Source organism: Balaenoptera borealis, assembly GCF_965194805.1.
Source record: "Balaenoptera borealis genome assembly, chromosome: 6".
In the NCBI taxonomy this organism is placed as follows: Eukaryota; Metazoa; Chordata; class Mammalia; order Artiodactyla; family Balaenopteridae; genus Balaenoptera; species Balaenoptera borealis.
The window spans coordinates 109,910,459-109,927,979 of record NC_138863.1 but is presented as its reverse complement, the minus strand read 5'-3'; positions in this window follow the sequence as shown (position 1 = coordinate 109,927,979).

Genomic DNA, 17,521 nt, shown 5'->3' with positions numbered 1-17,521 from the left:
TTCGTTACACCTTAAATATCCCAGGAAAGAAAAAAATGGATAAAGAAGTTGTGGTCCTTATGTACAATGGAATATCACTCAGCCAGGAAATCAACGTCATAAGGCTAGTAGCAGCATGATGAGTGGATTTAGGTACGACGATTCTAAGTGAAATAAGTCAACCAGAAAACGACACTTATCATAAGATATCACTTATAGAGGGAATGTAAAAACCGCTACACTTGAACTGAATTACAAAACAGAACAGAGACACACGTTTACAAAACACACTATGGCTGCTTAACGGGAAAGGTGAGGTCGGGTGAGGCAGAAAACAAGGGTTTCAAATTAGCTCAGATACCGTTCAATAAGCCCAATATGTAATAGACAAGACCTACTCCTTGCTCAGTGAACTGGACGCAAAAACCCCCTATTCACCGCCCAAGAATATATCTGACTAGGAAGAATCTTCAAAGCTATGTATTGATATCTCTCTGTAAGTGAGTCAAGTGGGTGTAAAGCAGCATAAAAACAGCAGTGAAAAGCAGCTAAACCCCATTATAAAAATCAATTACTTTTAAAAACCCGTGAAACAAAGACAGTGAAAGAGAGAGAAATTCTTACAATATTCGTTCAGGGGCTGTGATGCCACCTGGATTGACCATCTCTAGACCCACAGCTGATTGAGACATAAGGGTGGACACTCTTGTGGCTGAGAGGTTTGGTCAGGTTGGTTGAGGAAACGCAGGCCCTTTAAAGTAATACTGCGTGGTACCCATCCCATGGGTCCCAAATCTCCAAGTTCAAGGGCATCTTCCTATAACAAAAACATGCATGAGAAACCCAGAAGATGGTACACCGTGTGATCGGGAAAGGTTTCGAAAACGCACCTCATTTCTCATCTCCTTGTGCTCGGGTTGGCCATTACAGCCGCTTTACTAGCAATCTCCCTCCTTCGAGAATCAGCACCTTCAACCTCCTGTTCCGTACAGGTTGCAAATTGTCCTGAGGATGAACGGGAAGAGGGGGAACCAGTGAGAGACTAGCTCTAGGTGTTGGGACAGGCACAGGTCACTCTATTTTCCCATCAGGAAGAAGAATTAACCACAGGCTCAGCCTGCCGCCCGGAAGCAGAACAGGGCCTGAAGCAATCCTGTGCTTTTGCGGCCAGCTCCCAAAAAAACGAGTTGAAAAATCGAGCTCAGGGGCACTGCAATTCACAAACCTGCAGAGTTAGAAATGATAACTCTCGTCCACAAATATATTGAGGGAAGGCAACGAGGAGGATTTGAAAGCAAGGCAGAGTTGCAGGAAACAGAATTCAGGAGGTAGAGTCGAATCGCCTTTAAAGCACAGGAAAAGCGGCAAAACCTCGACCATGATGCCCATGGCCGAAAAGGGCGTATGCGTTTTTTCCTGAATATATTCAGGAAAAAACGCATACGCCCTTTTTGGCCAACCAAGCAACCTGGAAAGGCAAATCAGCGCTACAGAGAAGTCTCGCTTCCCATCGGTCAAAAGGGCCATGCTGAATAAAGTGTCAAAACCAGAAATGCAGGACAGGCCATGGAGAAACGGGAGCCTTACTACGCTGATGGGCGGGATGTAAATTGCCAACAGCCACTCTGGAGAAGTGTACGGTGTTTCCTGAAACATCTAAAGAACTCAGCATAGAGAGCATAAGGCACTTCCACTCATGGGCGTATAAATTGGGAAAACTAAAAATCAGCAAGACACAGGCACCCCAAAGTTTAGGGCTGCTCTGTTGACAAGAACCTCCACTTCGTTACACCTTAAATATCCCAGGAAAGAGAAAAATGGATAAGGAAGTTGTGGTCCTTATGTACAATGGCATATCACTCAGCCATGAAATTAACGTCATAAGGCTAGTAGCAGCATGATGAGAGGATTTAGGTACGACGATTCTAAGTGAAATAAGTCACACAGAAAAAGACACTTATCATAAGATATCACTTAGAGAGGGAATGTAAAAACCGCTACACTTGAACTGAATTACAAAACAGAACAGCGTCACACGTTTACAAAACACACTATGGCTGCTTAACGGGAAAGGTGAGGTCGGGTGAGGGAGAAAACAAGGGTTTCAAATTAGCTCAGATACCGTTCCATAAACCCAATATGTAATAGACAAGACCTACTCCTTGCTCAGTGAACTGGACTCGACACCCCCTATTCACCGCCCAAGAATATACCTGACTAGGAAGAATCTTCAAAGCTATGTATTGATATCTCTCTGTAAATGAGTCAAGTGGGTGTAAAGCAGCATAAACAGAGCAGTGAAAAGCAGCTAAACCCCATTATAAAAATCAATTACTTTTAAAATCCCGTGAAACAAAGACAGTGAAAGAGAGAGAAATTCTTACAAAATTCGTTCAGGGGCTGTGATGCCACCTGGATTGACCATCTCTAGACCCACAGCTGATTGAGACATAAGGGTGGACACTCTTGGGGCTGAGAGGTTTGGTGAGGTTGGGTGAGCAAACGCAGACCCTTTAAAGTAACACTGCGTGGTACCCATCCCATGGGTCCCAAATCTCCAGGTTCAAGGGCATCTTCCTACATCGAAAACATGCATGAGAAACCCAGAAGATGGTACACCGTGTGATCGGGAAAGGTTTCTAAAACGCACCTCATTTCTCATCTCCTTGTGCTCGGGTTCGCCATTCCAGCCGCGTTAGTAGCAATCTCCCTCCGTGGAGAATCAGCACCTTTAACCTCCTGTTCCGTACAGGTTGCAATTTGTCCTGAGGATGAACGGGAAGAGGGGGAACCAATGAGAGACTAGCTCTAGGTGTTGGGACAGGCACAGGTCACTCTATTTTCCCATCAGGAAGAAGAATTAACCACAGGCTCAGCCTGCCGCCCGGAACCAGAATAGGGCCTGAAGCAATCCTGCGCTTTTGCGGCCAGCTCCGAAGAAAGCGAGTTGAAAAATGGAGCTCAGGGGCACTGCAATTCACAAACCTGCAGAGTTAGAAATGATAACTCTCGTCCACAAATATATTGAGGGAAGGCAACGAAGAGGATTTGAAAGCAAGGCAGAATTGCAGGAAACAGATTTCAGGAGGTAGATTCGAATCGCCTTTAAAGCACAGGAAAGGCGGCAAAACCTCGACCATGATGCCCTTGGCCAAAAAGGGCGTATGCGTTTTTTCCTGAATATATTCAGGAAAAAACGCATACGCCCTTTTTGGCCAACCAAGCAACCTGGAAAGTCAAATCAGCGCTACAAAGAAGTCTCGCTTCCCATCGGTCAAAAGGGCCATGCTGAATAAAGTGTCAAAACCAGAAATGCAGGACAGGCCATGGAGAAACGGGAGCCTTGCTACGCTGATGGGCGGGATGTAAATTGCCAACAGCCACTCTGGAGAAGTGTACGGTGTGTCCTGAAACCTCTAAAAAACTCAGCTTAGAGAGCATAGGGCACTTCCACTCATGGGTGTATAAATTGGGAAAAGTAAAAATCAGCAAGACACAGGCACCCCAAAGTTTAGGGCTGCTCTGTTGACAAGAACCTCCACTTCGTTACACCTTAAATATCCCAGGAAAGAAAAAAATGGATAAAGAAGTTGTGGTCCTTATGTACAATGGAATATCACTCAGCCAGGAAATCAACGTCATAAGGCTAGTAGCAGCATGATGAGTGGATTTAGGTACGACGATTCTAAGTGAAATAAGTCAACCAGAAAACGACACTTATCATAAGATATCACTTATAGAGGGAATGTAAAAACCGCTACACTTGAACTGAATTACAAAACAGAACAGAGACACACGTTTACAAAACACACTATGGCTGCTTAACGGGAAAGGTGAGGTCGGGTGAGGCAGAAAACAAGGGTTTCAAATTAGCTCAGATACCGTTCAATAAGCCCAATATGTAATAGACAAGACCTACTCCTTGCTCAGTGAACTGGACGCAAAAACCCCCTATTCACCGCCCAAGAATATATCTGACTAGGAAGAATCTTCAAAGCTATGTATTGATATCTCTCTGTAAGTGAGTCAAGTGGGTGTAAAGCAGCATAAAAACAGCAGTGAAAAGCAGCTAAACCCCATTATAAAAATCAATTACTTTTAAAAACCCGTGAAACAAAGACAGTGAAAGAGAGAGAAATTCTTACAATATTCGTTCAGGGGCTGTGATGCCACCTGGATTGACCATCTCTAGACCCACAGCTGATTGAGACATAAGGGTGGACACTCTTGTGGCTGAGAGGTTTGGTCAGGTTGGTTGAGGAAACGCAGGCCCTTTAAAGTAATACTGCGTGGTACCCATCCCATGGGTCCCAAATCTCCAAGTTCAAGGGCATCTTCCTATAACAAAAACATGCATGAGAAACCCAGAAGATGGTACACCGTGTGATCGGGAAAGGTTTCGAAAACGCACCTCATTTCTCATCTCCTTGTGCTCGGGTTGGCCATTACAGCCGCTTTACTAGCAATCTCCCTCCTTCGAGAATCAGCACCTTCAACCTCCTGTTCCGTACAGGTTGCAAATTGTCCTGAGGATGAACGGGAAGAGGGGGAACCAGTGAGAGACTAGCTCTAGGTGTTGGGACAGGCACAGGTCACTCTATTTTCCCATCAGGAAGAAGAATTAACCACAGGCTCAGCCTGCCGCCCGGAAGCAGAACAGGGCCTGAAGCAATCCTGTGCTTTTGCGGCCAGCTCCCAAAAAAACGAGTTGAAAAATCGAGCTCAGGGGCACTGCAATTCACAAACCTGCAGAGTTAGAAATGATAACTCTCGTCCACAAATATATTGAGGGAAGGCAACGAGGAGGATTTGAAAGCAAGGCAGAGTTGCAGGAAACAGAATTCAGGAGGTAGAGTCGAATCGCCTTTAAAGCACAGGAAAAGCGGCAAAACCTCGACCATGATGCCCATGGCCGAAAAGGGCGTATGCGTTTTTTCCTGAATATATTCAGGAAAAAACGCATACGCCCTTTTTGGCCAACCAAGCAACCTGGAAAGGCAAATCAGCGCTACAGAGAAGTCTCGCTTCCCATCGGTCAAAAGGGCCATGCTGAATAAAGTGTCAAAACCAGAAATGCAGGACAGGCCATGGAGAAACGGGAGCCTTACTACGCTGATGGGCGGGATGTAAATTGCCAACAGCCACTCTGGAGAAGTGTACGGTGTTTCCTGAAACATCTAAAGAACTCAGCATAGAGAGCATAAGGCACTTCCACTCATGGGCGTATAAATTGGGAAAACTAAAAATCAGCAAGACACAGGCACCCCAAAGTTTAGGGCTGCTCTGTTGACAAGAACCTCCACTTCGTTACACCTTAAATATCCCAGGAAAGAGAAAAATGGATAAGGAAGTTGTGGTCCTTATGTACAATGGCATATCACTCAGCCATGAAATTAACGTCATAAGGCTAGTAGCAGCATGATGAGAGGATTTAGGTACGACGATTCTAAGTGAAATAAGTCACACAGAAAAAGACACTTATCATAAGATATCACTTAGAGAGGGAATGTAAAAACCGCTACACTTGAACTGAATTACAAAACAGAACAGCGTCACACGTTTACAAAACACACTATGGCTGCTTAACGGGAAAGGTGAGGTCGGGTGAGGGAGAAAACAAGGGTTTCAAATTAGCTCAGATACCGTTCCATAAACCCAATATGTAATAGACAAGACCTACTCCTTGCTCAGTGAACTGGACTCGACACCCCCTATTCACCGCCCAAGAATATACCTGACTAGGAAGAATCTTCAAAGCTATGTATTGATATCTCTCTGTAAATGAGTCAAGTGGGTGTAAAGCAGCATAAACAGAGCAGTGAAAAGCAGCTAAACCCCATTATAAAAATCAATTACTTTTAAAATCCCGTGAAACAAAGACAGTGAAAGAGAGAGAAATTCTTACAAAATTCGTTCAGGGGCTGTGATGCCACCTGGATTGACCATCTCTAGACCCACAGCTGATTGAGACATAAGGGTGGACACTCTTGGGGCTGAGAGGTTTGGTGAGGTTGGGTGAGCAAACGCAGACCCTTTAAAGTAATACTGCGTGGTACCCATCCCATGGGTCCCAAATCTCCAGGTTCAAGGGCATCTTCCTACATCGAAAACATGCATGAGAAACCCAGAAGATGGTACACCGTGTGATCGGGAAAGGTTTCTAAAACGCACCTCATTTCTCATCTCCTTGTGCTCGGGTTCGCCATTCCAGCCGCGTTAGTAGCAATCTCCCTCCGTGGAGAATCAGCACCTTTAACCTCCTGTTCCGTACAGGTTGCAATTTGTCCTGAGGATGAACGGGAAGAGGGGGAACCAATGAGAGACTAGCTCTAGGTGTTGGGACAGGCACAGGTCACTCTATTTTCCCATCAGGAAGAAGAATTAACCACAGGCTCAGCCTGCCGCCCGGAACCAGAATAGGGCCTGAAGCAATCCTGCGCTTTTGCGGCCAGCTCCGAAGAAAGCGAGTTGAAAAATGGAGCTCAGGGGCACTGCAATTCACAAACCTGCAGAGTTAGAAATGATAACTCTCGTCCACAAATATATTGAGGGAAGGCAACGAAGAGGATTTGAAAGCAAGGCAGAATTGCAGGAAACAGATTTCAGGAGGTAGATTCGAATCGCCTTTAAAGCACAGGAAAGGCGGCAAAACCTCGACCATGATGCCCTTGGCCAAAAAGGGCGTATGCGTTTTTTCCTGAATATATTCAGGAAAAAACGCATACGCCCTTTTTGGCCAACCAAGCAACCTGGAAAGTCAAATCAGCGCTACAAAGAAGTCTCGCTTCCCATCGGTCAAAAGGGCCATGCTGAATAAAGTGTCAAAACCAGAAATGCAGGACAGGCCATGGAGAAACGGGAGCCTTGCTACGCTGATGGGCGTGATGTAAATTGCCAACAGCCACTCTGGAGAAGTGTACGGTGTGTCCTGAAACCTCTAAAAAACTCAGCTTAGAGAGCATAGGGCACTTCCACTCATGGGTGTATAAATTGGGACAAGTAAAAATCAGCAAGACACAGGCACCCCAAAGTTTAGGGCTGCTCTGTTGACAAGAACCTCCACTTCGTTACACCTTAAATATCCCAGGAAAGAAAAAAATGGATAAAGAAGTTGTGGTCCTTATGTACAATGGAATATCACTCAGCCAGGAAATCAACGTCATAAGGCTAGTAGCAGCATGATGAGTGGATTTAGGTACGACGATTCTAAGTGAAATAAGTCAACCAGAAAACGACACTTATCATAAGATATCACTTATAGAGGGAATGTAAAAACCGCTACACTTGAACTGAATTACAAAACAGAACAGAGACACACGTTTACAAAACACACTATGGCTGCTTAACGGGAAAGGTGAGGTCGGGTGAGGCAGAAAACAAGGGTTTCAAATTAGCTCAGATACCGTTCAATAAGCCCAATATGTAATAGACAAGACCTACTCCTTGCTCAGTGAACTGGACTCGACACCCCCTATTCACCGCCCAAGAATATATCTGACTAGGAAGAATCTTCAAAGCTATGTATTGATATCTCTCTGTAAGTGAGTCAAGTGGGTGTAAAGCAGCATAAAAACAGCAGTGAAAAGCAGCTAAACCCCATTATAAAAATCAATTACTTTTAAAAACCCGTGAAACAAAGACAGTGAAAGAGAGAGAAATTCTTACAATATTCGTTCAGGGGCTGTGATGCCACCTGGATTGACCATCTCTAGACCCACAGCTGATTGAGACATAAGGGTGGACACTCTTGTGGCTGAGAGGTTTGGTCAGGTTGGTTGAGGAAACGCAGGCCCTTTAAAGTAATACTGCGTGGTACCCATCCCATGGGTCCCAAATCTCCAAGTTCAAGGGCATCTTCCTATAACAAAAACATGCATGAGAAACCCAGAAGATGGTACACCGTGTGATCGGGAAAGGTTTCGAAAACGCACCTCATTTCTCATCTCCTTGTGCTCGGGTTGGCCATTACAGCCGCTTTACTAGCAATCTCCCTCCTTCGAGAATCAGCACCTTCAACCTCCTGTTCCGTACAGGTTGCAAATTGTCCTGAGGATGAACGGGAAGAGGGGGAACCAGTGAGAGACTAGCTCTAGGTGTTGGGACAGGCACAGGTCACTCTATTTTCCCATCAGGAAGAAGAATTAACCACAGGCTCAGCCTGCCGCCCGGAAGCAGAACAGGGCCTGAAGCAATCCTGTGCTTTTGCGGCCAGCTCCCAAAAAAACGAGTTGAAAAATCGAGCTCAGGGGCACTGCAATTCACAAACCTGCAGAGTTATAAATGATAACTCTCGTCCACAAATATATTGAGGGAAGGCAACGAGGAGGATTTGAAAGCAAGGCAGAATTGCAGGAAACAGATTTCAGGAGGTAGATTCGAATCGCCTTTAAAGCACAGGAAAGGCGGCAAAACCTCGACCATGATGCCCTTGGCCAAAAAGGGCGTATGCGTTTTTTCCTGAATATATTCAGGAAAAAACGCATACGCCCTTTTTGGCCAACCAAGCAACCTGGAAAGGCAAATCAGCGCTACAAAGAAGTCTCGCTTCCCATCGGTCAAAAGGGCCATGCTGAATAAAGTGTCAAAACCAGAAATGCAGGACAGGCCATGGAGAAACGGGAGCCTTGCTACGCTGATGGGCGTGATGTAAATTGCCAACAGCCACTCTGGAGAAGTGTACGGTGTGTCCTGAAACCTCTAAAAAACTCAGCTTAGAGAGCATAGGGCACTTCCACTCATGGGCGTATAAATTGGGAAAAGTAAAAATCAGCAAGACACAGGCACCCCAAAGTTTAGGGCTGCTCTGTTGACAAGAACCTCCACTTCGTTACACCTTAAATATCCCAGGAAAGAAAAAAATGGATAAAGAAGTTGTGGTCCTTATGTACAATGGAATATCACTCAGCCAGGAAATCAACGTCATAAGGCTAGTAGCAGCATGATGAGTGGATTTAGGTACGACGATTCTAAGTGAAATAAGTCAACCAGAAAACGACACTTATCATAAGATATCACTTATGGAGGGAATGTAAAAACCGCTACACTTGAACTGAATTACAAAACAGAACAGAGACACACGTTTACAAAACACACTATGGCTGCTTAACGGGAAAGGTGAGGTCGGGTGAGGCAGAAAACAAGGGTTTCAAATTAGCTCAGATACCGTTCAATAAACCCAATATGTAATAGACAAGACCTACTCCTTGCTCAGTGAACTGGACTCGACACTCCCTATTCACCGCCCAAGAATATACCTGACTAGGAAGAATCTTCAAAGCTATGTATTGATATCTCTCTGTAAATGAGTCAAGTGGGTGTAAAGCAGCATAAACAGAGCAGTGAAAAGCAGCTAAACCCCATTATAAAAATCAATTACTTTTAAAATCCCGTGAAACAAAGACAGTGAAAGAGAGAGAAATTCTTACAAAATTCGTTCAGGGGTGTGATGCCACCTGGATTGACCATCTCTAGACCCACAGCTGATTGAGACATAAGGGTGGACACTCTTGGGGCTGAGAGGTTTGGTGAGGTTGGGTGAGCAAACGCAGACCCTTTAAAGTAACACTGCGTGGTACCCATCCCATGGGTCCCAAATCTCCAGGTTCAAGGGCATCTTCCTACATCGAAAACATGCATGAGAAACCCAGAAGATGGTACACCGTGTGATCGGGAAAGGTTTCTAAAACGCACCTCATTTCTCATCTCCTTGTGCTCGGGTTCGCCATTCCAGCCGCGTTAGTAGCAATCTCCCTCCGTGGAGAATCAGCACCTTTAACCTCCTGTTCCGTACAGGTTGCAATTTGTCCTGAGGATGAACGGGAAGAGGGGGAACCAATGAGAGACTAGCTCTAGGTGTTGGGACAGGCACAGGTCACTCTATTTTCCCATCAGGAAGAAGAATTAACCACAGGCTCAGCCTGCCGCCCGGAACCAGAATAGGGCCTGAAGCAATCCTGCGCTTTTGCGGCCAGCTCCGAAGAAAGCGAGTTGAAAAATGGAGCTCAGGGGCACTGCAATTCACAAACCTGCAGAGTTAGGAATGATAACTCTCGTCCACAAATATATTGAGGGAAGGCAACGAAGAGGATTTGAAAGCAAGGCAGAATTGCAGGAAACAGATTTCAGGAGGTAGAGTCGAATCGCCTTTAAAGCACAGGAAAAGCGGCAAAACCTCGACCATGATGCCCTTGGCCAAAAAGGGCGTATGCGTTTTTTCCTGAATATATTCAGGAAAAAACGCATACGCCCTTTTTGGCCAACCAAGCAACCTGGAAAGGCAAATCAGCGCTACAAAGAAGTCTCGCTTCCCATCGGTCAAAAGGGCCATGCTGAATAAAGTGTCAAAACCAGAAATGCAGGACAGGCCATGGAGAAACGGGAGCCCTGCTACGCTGATGGGCGTGATGTAAATTGCCAACAGCCACTCTGGAGAAGTGTACGGTGTGTCCTGAAACCTCTAAAAATCTCAGCTTAGAGAGCATAGGGCACTTCCACTCATGGGTGTATAAATTGGGACAAGTAAAAATCAGCAAGACACAGGCACCCCAAAGTTTAGGGCTGCTCTGTTGACAAGAACCTCCACTTCGTTACACCTTAAATATCCTAGGAAAGAAAAAAATGGATAAAGAAGTTGTGGTCCTTATGTACAATGGAATATCACTCAGCCAGGAAATCAACGTCATAAGGCTAGTAGCAGCATGATGAGTGGATTTAGGTACGACGATTCTAAGTGAAATAAGTCAACCAGAAAACGACACTTATCATAAGATATCACTTATAGAGGGAATGTAAAAACCGCTACACTTGAACTGAATTACAAAACAGAACAGAGACACACGTTTACAAAACACACTATGGCTGCTTAACGGGAAAGGTGAGGTCGGGTGAGGCAGAAAACAAGGGTTTCAAATTAGCTCAGATACCGTTCAATAAGCCCAATATGTAATAGACAAGACCTACTCCTTGCTCAGTGAACTGGACGCAAAAACCCCCTATTCACCGCCCAAGAATATATCTGACTAGGAAGAATCTTCAAAGCTATGTATTGATATCTCTCTGTAAGTGAGTCAAGTGGGTGTAAAGCAGCATAAAAACAGCAGTGAAAAGCAGCTAAACCCCATTATAAAAATCAATTACTTTTAAAAACCCGTGAAACAAAGACAGTGAAAGAGAGAGAAATTCTTACAATATTCGTTCAGGGGCTGTGATGCCACCTGGATTGACCATCTCTAGACCCACAGCTGATTGAGACATAAGGGTGGACACTCTTGTGGCTGAGAGGTTTGGTCAGGTTGGTTGAGGAAACGCAGGCCCTTTAAAGTAATACTGCGTGGTACCCATCCCATGGGTCCCAAATCTCCAAGTTCAAGGGCATCTTCCTATAACAAAAACATGCATGAGAAACCCAGAAGATGGTACACCGTGTGATCGGGAAAGGTTTCGAAAACGCACCTCATTTCTCATCTCCTTGTGCTCGGGTTGGCCATTACAGCCGCTTTACTAGCAATCTCCCTCCTTCGAGAATCAGCACCTTCAACCTCCTGTTCCGTACAGGTTGCAAATTGTCCTGAGGATGAACGGGAAGAGGGGGAACCAGTGAGAGACTAGCTCTAGGTGTTGGGACAGGCACAGGTCACTCTATTTTCCCATCAGGAAGAAGAATTAACCACAGGCTCAGCCTGCCGCCCGGAAGCAGAACAGGGCCTGAAGCAATCCTGTGCTTTTGCGGCCAGCTCCCAAAAAAACGAGTTGAAAAATCGAGCTCAGGGGCACTGCAATTCACAAACCTGCAGAGTTAGAAATGATAACTCTCGTCCACAAATATATTGAGGGAAGGCAACGAGGAGGATTTGAAAGCAAGGCAGAGTTGCAGGAAACAGAATTCAGGAGGTAGAGTCGAATCGCCTTTAAAGCACAGGAAAAGCGGCAAAACCTCGACCATGATGCCCATGGCCGAAAAGGGCGTATGCGTTTTTTCCTGAATATATTCAGGAAAAAACGCATACGCCCTTTTTGGCCAACCAAGCAACCTGGAAAGGCAAATCAGCGCTACAGAGAAGTCTCGCTTCCCATCGGTCAAAAGGGCCATGCTGAATAAAGTGTCAAAACCAGAAATGCAGGACAGGCCATGGAGAAACGGGAGCCTTACTACGCTGATGGGCGGGATGTAAATTGCCAACAGCCACTCTGGAGAAGTGTACGGTGTTTCCTGAAACATCTAAAGAACTCAGCATAGAGAGCATAAGGCACTTCCACTCATGGGCGTATAAATTGGGAAAACTAAAAATCAGCAAGACACAGGCACCCCAAAGTTTAGGGCTGCTCTGTTGACAAGAACCTCCACTTCGTTACACCTTAAATATCCCAGGAAAGAGAAAAATGGATAAGGAAGTTGTGGTCCTTATGTACAATGGCATATCACTCAGCCATGAAATTAACGTCATAAGGCTAGTAGCAGCATGATGAGAGGATTTAGGTACGACGATTCTAAGTGAAATAAGTCACACAGAAAAAGACACTTATCATAAGATATCACTTAGAGAGGGAATGTAAAAACCGCTACACTTGAACTGAATTACAAAACAGAACAGCGTCACACGTTTACAAAACACACTATGGCTGCTTAACGGGAAAGGTGAGGTCGGGTGAGGGAGAAAACAAGGGTTTCAAATTAGCTCAGATACCGTTCCATAAACCCAATATGTAATAGACAAGACCTACTCCTTGCTCAGTGAACTGGACTCGACACCCCCTATTCACCGCCCAAGAATATACCTGACTAGGAAGAATCTTCAAAGCTATGTATTGATATCTCTCTGTAAATGAGTCAAGTGGGTGTAAAGCAGCATAAACAGAGCAGTGAAAAGCAGCTAAACCCCATTATAAAAATCAATTACTTTTAAAATCCCGTGAAACAAAGACAGTGAAAGAGAGAGAAATTCTTACAAAATTCGTTCAGGGGCTGTGATGCCACCTGGATTGACCATCTCTAGACCCACAGCTGATTGAGACATAAGGGTGGACACTCTTGGGGCTGAGAGGTTTGGTGAGGTTGGGTGAGCAAACGCAGACCCTTTAAAGTAACACTGCGTGGTACCCATCCCATGGGTCCCAAATCTCCAGGTTCAAGGGCATCTTCCTACATCGAAAACATGCATGAGAAACCCAGAAGATGGTACACCGTGTGATCGGGAAAGGTTTCTAAAACGCACCTCATTTCTCATCTCCTTGTGCTCGGGTTCGCCATTCCAGCCGCGTTAGTAGCAATCTCCCTCCGTGGAGAATCAGCACCTTTAACCTCCTGTTCCGTACAGGGTGCAATTTGTCCTGAGGATGAACGGGAAGAGGGGGAACCAATGAGAGACTAGCTCTAGGTGTTGGGACAGGCACAGGTCACTCTATTTTCCCATCAGGAAGAAGAATTAACCACAGGCTCAGCCTACCGCCCGGAACCAGAATAGGGCCTGAAGCAATCCTGCGCTTTTGCGGCCAGCTCCGAAGAAAGCGAGTTGAAAAATGGAGCTCAGGGGCACTGCAATTCACAAACCTGCAGAGTTAGAAATGATAACTCTCGTCCACAAATATATTGAGGGAAGGCAACGAAGAGGATTTGAAAGCAAGGCAGAATTGCAGGAAACAGATTTCAGGAGGTAGATTCGAATCGCCTTTAAAGCACAGGAAAGGCGGCAAAACCTCGACCATGATGCCCTTGGCCAAAAAGGGCGTATGCGTTTTTTCCTGAATATATTCAGGAAAAAACGCATACGCCCTTTTTGGCCAACCAAGCAACCTGGAAAGGCAAATCAGCGCTACAAAGAAGTCTCGCTTCCCATCAGTCAAAAGGGCCATGCTGAATAAAGTGTCAAAACCAGAAATGCAGGACAGGCCATGGAGAAACGGGAGCCTTGCTACGCTGATGGGCGTGATGTAAATTGCCAACAGCCACTCTGGAGAAGTGTACGGTGTGTCCTGAAACCTCTAAAAAACTCAGCTTAGAGAGCATAGGGCACTTCCACTCATGGGCGTATAAATTGGGAAAAGTAAAAATCAGCAAGACACAGGCACCCCAAAGTTTAGGGCTGCTCTGTTGACAAGAACCTCCACTTCGTTACACCTTAAATATCCCAGGAAAGAAAAAAATGGATAAAGAAGTTGTGGTCCTTATGTACAATGGAATATCACTCAGCCAGGAAATCAACGTCATAAGGCTAGTAGCAGCATGATGAGTGGATTTAGGTACGACGATTCTAAGTGAAATAAGTCAACCAGAAAACGACACTTATCATAAGATATCACTTATAGAGGGAATGTAAAAACCGCTACACTTGAACTGAATTACAAAACAGAACAGAGACACACGTTTACAAAACACACTATGGCTGCTTAACGGGAAAGGTGAGGTCGGGTGAGGCAGAAAACAAGGGTTTCAAATTAGCTCAGATACCGTTCAATAAACCCAATATGTAATAGACAAGACCTACTCCTTGCTCAGTGAACTGGACTCGACACTCCCTATTCACCGCCCAAGAATATACCTGACTAGGAAGAATCTTCAAAGCTATGTATTGATATCTCTCTGTAAATGAGTCAAGTGGGTGTAAAGCAGCATAAACAGAGCAGTGAAAAACAGCTAAACCCCATTATAAAAATCAATTACTTTTAAAATCCCGTGAAACAAAGACAGTGAAAGAGAGAGAAATTCTTACAAAATTCGTTCAGGGGTGTGATGCCACCTGGATTGACCATCTCTAGACCCACAGCTGATTGAGACATAAGGGTGGACACTCTTGGGGCTGAGAGGTTTGGTGAGGTTGGGTGAGCAAACGCAGACCCTTTAAAGTAACACTGCGTGGTACCCATCCCATGGGTCCCAAATCTCCAGGTTCAAGGGCATCTTCCTACATCGAAAACATGCATGAGAAACCCAGAAGATGGTACACCGTGTGATCGGGAAAGGTTTCTAAAACGCACCTCATTTCTCATCTCCTTGTGCTCGGGTTCGCCATTCCAGCCGCGTTAGTAGCAATCTCCCTCCGTGGAGAATCAGCACCTTTAACCTCCTGTTCCGTACAGGTTGCAAATTGTCCTGAGGATGAACGGGAAGAGGGGGAACCAATGAGAGACTAGCTCTAGGTGTTGGGACAGGCACAGGTCACTCTATTTTCCCATCAGGAAGAAGAATTAACCACAGGCTCAGCCTGCCGCCCGGAACCAGAATAGGGCCTGAAGCAATCCTGCGCTTTTGCGGCCAGCTCCGAAGAAAGCGAGTTGAAAAATCGAGCTCAGGGGCACTGCAATTCACAAACCTGCAGAGTTAGGAATGATAACTCTCGTCCACAAATATATTGAGGGAAGGCAACGAAGAGGATTTGAAAGCAAGGCAGAATTGCAGGAAACAGATTTCAGGAGGTAGATTCGAATCGCCTTTAAAGCACAGGAAAGGCGGCAAAACCTCGACCATGATGCCCTTGGCCAAAAAGGGCGTATGCGTTTTTTCCTGAATATATTCAGGAAAAAACGCATACGCCCTTTTTGGCCAACCAAGCAACCTGGAAAGGCAAATCAGCGCTACAAAGAAGTCTCGCTTCCCATCGGTCAAAAGGGCCATGCTGAATAAAGTGTCAAAACCAGAAATGCAGGACAGGCCATGGAGAAACGGGAGCCTTGCTACGCTGATGGGCGTGATGTAAATTGCCAACAGCCACTCTGGAGAAGTGTACGGTGTGTCCTGAAACCTCTAAAAAACTCAGCTTAGAGAGCATAGGGCACTTCCACTCATGGGTGTATAAATTGGGACAAGTAAAAATCAGCAAGACACAGGCACCCCAAAGTTTAGGGCTGCTCTGTTGACAAGAACCTCCACTTCGTTACACCTTAAATATCCCAGGAAAGAAAAAAATGGATAAAGAAGTTGTGGTCCTTATGTACAATGGAATATCACTCAGCCAGGAAATCAACGTCATAAGGCTAGTAGCAGCATGATGAGTGGATTTAGGTACGACGATTCTAAGTGAAATAAGTCAACCAGAAAACGACACTTATCATAAGATATCACTTATAGAGGGAATGTAAAAACCGCTACACTTGAACTGAATTACAAAACAGAACAGAGACACACGTTTACAAAACACACTATGGCTGCTTAACGGGAAAGGTGAGGTCGGGTGAGGCAGAAAACAAGGGTTTCAAATTAGCTCAGATACCGTTCAATAAGCCCAATATGTAATAGACAAGACCTACTCCTTGCTCAGTGAACTGGACGCAAAAACCCCCTATTCACCGCCCAAGAATATATCTGACTAGGAAGAATCTTCAAAGCTATGTATTGATATCTCTCTGTAAGTGAGTCAAGTGGGTGTAAAGCAGCATAAAAACAGCAGTGAAAAGCAGCTAAACCCCATTATAAAAATCAATTACTTTTAAAAACCCGTGAAACAAAGACAGTGAAAGAGAGAGAAATTCTTACAATATTCGTTCAGGGGCTGTGATGCCACCTGGATTGACCATCTCTAGACCCACAGCTGATTGAGACATAAGGGTGGACACTCTTGTGGCTGAGAGGTTTGGTCAGGTTGGTTGAGGAAACCCAGGCCCTTTAAATTAATACTGCATGGTACCCATCCCATGGGTCCCAAATCTCCAAGTTCAAGGGCATCTTCCTATAACAAAAACATGCATGAGAAACCCAGAAGATGGTACACCGTGTGATCGGGAAAGGTTTCGAAAACGCACCTCATTTCTCATCTCCTTGTGCTCGGGTTGGCCATTACAGCCGCTTTACTAGCAATCTCCCTCCTTCGAGAATCAGCACCTTCAACCTCCTGTTCCGCACAGGTTGCAAATTGTCCTGAGGATGAACGGGAAGAGGGGGAACCAGTGAGAGACTAGCTCTAGGTGTTGGGACAGGCACAGGTCACTCTATTTTCCCATCAGGAAGAAGGATTAACCACAGGCTCAGCCGGCCGCCCGGAAGCAGAACAGGGCCTGAAGCAATCCTGTGCTTTTGCGGCCAGCTCCCAAAAAAACGAGTTGAAAAATCGAGCTCAGGGGCACTGCAATTCACAAACCTGCAGAGTTATAAATGATAACTCTCGTCCACAAATATATTGAGGGAAGGCAACGAGGAGGATTTGAAAGCAAGGCAGAATTGCAGGAAACAGATTTCAGGAGGTAGAGTCGAATCGCCTTTAAAGCACAGGAAAAGCGGCAAAACCTCGACCATGATGCCCTTGGCCAAAAAGGGCGTATGCGTTTTTTCCTGAATATATTCAGGAAAAAACGCATACGCCCTTTTTGGCCAACCAAGCAACCTGGAAAGGCAAATCAGCGCTACAAAGAAGTCTCGCTTCCCATCGGTCAAAAGGGCCATGCTGAATAAAGTGTCAAAACCAGAAATGCAGGACAGGCCATGGAGAAACGGGAGCCTTACCACGCTGATGGGCGGGATGTAAATTGCCAACAGCCACTCTGGAGAAGTGTACGGTGTTTCCTGAAACATCTAAAGAACTCAGCATAGAGAGCATAAGGCACTTCCACTCATGGG